Here is a 3,576-nt window from a genome sequence, read left to right as displayed (position 1 = left end):
ATATACAGTGAAACCAAAAATTATTCAGAGACCAGATATAATTTTTTATATTTTTTTACTAGTGGGTGCAGGACACTATAGTTCATTTATGTAAGTGAGGATAGCAAAATAAAGTAAACTGTGACAAATCATACCCAAAAATCCTTCATACAGTGGACTGCCAGTAAAATTTATTCAAATTTAGGTCCAAAAATGATTCAGACCGAGTCTGGGAAAAAAACTGAAGTTGAGGTTTTCATGAAGCTGGATGACAGCATGCCCAGGAGACTACAGGCTGTCATTGAGGCTAAGGGTTGCCCGACAAAGTATTCATAGTTGTGTAAATACTGTCATACTAACAGCTGTCTGAATTATTTTGGTTGATTGTAATCTATTACATACCTTTCTATCAAAATTATCTAACATTATCAAGATGAATTTGTCCTGACACAGTGTAACTCTGAGTTCTTGTCATATTTTATTATCATTTTCTAAACTATAGCAAATAAACTGTGATAATGTGAGAAATGTTGAAGGTGTCTGAATAAATTTTGGTTTGACTGTATCTATTTGATAAATGAAGTTAACCAACTAACATTATACATACCCTTTTGGTTTCTGTACCCAATATTTAAAAAATGTACAAATGCAATAAAAATATCGGTATCGGTACTCGGTATCGGCAAGTACCAAAAATAAAAGTATCGGTATCGGGCGAGTACTGGAAAAAGTGGTATCGGTGCATCCCTACTTCTTTTAATTCAAGAATCCACTGGGTACACAGGACAGACAGGAGCATAGGACACACACAGGAAGACATACAATCTCCGACAAAAACCAACTGAAAGGACTAGGGTTTTTAAACACTGGGTGATTGGGAAAACACAGGTGCAAGGAGTGACTAATCAAAGGGAACACGGCATACCTGGGGAGGGAAAACACAACACAATGAGTCCAGGGGCGTGACAATATGATTCACGTTACGATAATGTACTGTATTGAAATGATGCAGGAAGGGGTTGTACTCCAGAGGATTATAACTCTCCAGAAACACAAAACCCTGAAAACACAGTACACATTTTAGTTATTAGAGAGGTTTTGGAAATGCTGCAGTTGAAATTGGAAATACTGCAGTTTGCCATAATTTTCATGCATTTTGATTATAACATTTTTTATCAAACATTGTTATTGTTGTAGTTATTCCATGACAATAATAGGTCTAATGACAATCTTTGCTGAAGTGCACTGAACTCAAAAATATGCAGTTACTGTACTGTATGTGTTTTAACCTTAAATGTAGTCTATTAAAATTATGAATATTTTAGGTGCTTTTTTTTATTTTATTTTTTTAGCATTTTTTATCTGTATTTATAGAAACTATATGTAAAACAATTGTATTAATATATTTCTCAAGCAGGAATTTTGTGCGCTCAAAAAGAACAATGAGTTCTCAGGTGCGTAGAGCAAAAGGGAGAACATTTTAGTCCAACAAGTTGCTGAATTTGTCCGCACACTTCAAATTTTTTTCAATCAGACCAAAAAAGGTCGCTCAAAAATGTAGGTTTTATTTTCCATATGCAAAAGTGAAAAAAGCGACAAAGGTGTTTAAAAAAAAAAACAGACCAGAGAGCAAACGTTTCAGCCCATGCTTTCTTCAGTGCTCAAGAGGCAAAAAAGCAACAACACACTTATAAAGGCACAATTGCAAATTGTTAACAGCTGATCTTAATCAATGAGGGATAATTGTCATGCAATTCCATCTCTTCATTTAATCCAGTCGGGGTTAATGATTTCAACTCAAAAATCCCAAAAGCCTCTCTTTGTAACAATTTTGTATCACGGTTACCACCTCTCTTATGCAAAAGAACCCTCTCAATGCCCAGGAATTTAAAATCAGAAAAAAAAATGCTTTGCAGACTCAAAATGACAAAAAAACAGAGAAGTGTGATCTTGTCTCCTGATAGTACTCATATGTTCAACAATTCTAGTGTGCAATGCACGTTTTGTTTTGCCAACATACAATAAAGGGCAAGTACACATAATTATGTATATCACATGAGTTGTTTTACATGTGATCAATTGTTTAATTTTATAGACTTTACCCGTTTGTGGATGTGTAAATGAATTGCATTTTAAATAATGAGAACAGGCAACACAATCTTTACACGGAAAATTTCCCTGGGCATCAGAGGGTCCCAGGAATGGGGATATAGGTATCTGCACGCACCAATTTATCCCGTAGATTATTATGAATTCGGATAGAATGTGGTTGTCTCTCATAGAATGGGATTAAGCACTCAGAAGAAGAGTGACAATGTATTTAGCTGCAGTGTGTACGTGGCCAGAAAAAGCACGAGAGGTATATTAGAGTTACTCTAATAAACATGGATCTGCAGGCCGTGCTATGAGATCACTGATGTACAAAGTCCTCTCTTCTCCTCTCCTCTTCTCTTTCGCCTCATCTCTGCAGCATTAGACAGAGAGACTCAATTTAATATTCAATCTAGTTTAGTCTACATGAGAACAGTGAAACTGAGAATGGAATTTAGAGAGCAGTTTTTAATAAGCAATTCATTCTGGGTCCATTACACCCAGTGGTGTATAAAGTACCTGAAAGCCATACTCAAGTAAAAGTACAGATATCTTACCAGAAAATGACTTTGGTAGAAGTTGAAGTCACCGTTTAGAATATTACTTAAGTAAAAGTCTTAAAGTATGTGATATTTATTGTACTTAAGTATGAAAAGTATTTTTTTTTTAAATCTTAAACGTACTTAAGTATTGAAAGTAAAAGTACAAGTAAATGCAAAATGGAAAAGAAGCAAATAAATATATATAAAAGATGTTCATACACAGCTTGAGTAGCAAGATTGTGTTAAGTTTTAACTCTTTCTTCCATTTTGTATTTTTGGGTAAGAATAAGAAGAATAAGAAAGACTTAGTGTCTTTCATTCCAACATAAGAAAACATTTATGGAATCTGCATCTGAAATAGCATTTAGATGTCTGTGTAAATGAGTGAATCACTGAATCATTTATTCAACCGATTCGTTCAAAAAGCTGATTCATTCAATAAGTAAACGCCATTGCTCAGAGACGTGCTGTGATCTTTGTTAGTAACTATTTTCGTTAGCAGAATTGAGCAAAAACAGGCAAGACGTTCAGCTCGTTCAGCAGGGAGATGGTGCTGTCACAGCTGCAAAGGCGACCCAAAATAATACCTTTATGAATCCAGCCTCGGCAGCGGCTGTATAATGACCAGAGGCGTAGCAATAGGGCAGGCAATTGCCTGGGGTGCTTTTTCTTCGTGATGCGTCGGCCGCCGTTTTCAAACTGGCACAGCGCTTACTCGTGCATTTGCTAATTTAAACATGAAGAGGATTTATACGTCTGGAAGCCAGAAGCGGAAAAAAGCAAGAAGAGGAGCAAAAGAGGAAACATGACAGCGGTAAATGATGAGAGATAAGATTGACTTAAGGATGATTATATAACAAACAAAGGTTATCGTTGTTAATTCCCTGTTGAAAAAAACCCAGCATATGCTGGTTAGGTATGTTTTGAAGCATGGCAGCTGGTTTGAGCTGGTTTAAGCTGGGAC

Source organism: Sinocyclocheilus anshuiensis, unplaced genomic scaffold (assembly GCF_001515605.1).
Source record: "Sinocyclocheilus anshuiensis isolate Anshui unplaced genomic scaffold, SAMN03320099.WGS_v1.1 scaffold199, whole genome shotgun sequence".
NCBI classification, from domain to species: Eukaryota; Metazoa; Chordata; class Actinopteri; order Cypriniformes; family Cyprinidae; genus Sinocyclocheilus; species Sinocyclocheilus anshuiensis.
This window is presented reverse-complemented; position numbering follows the sequence as displayed.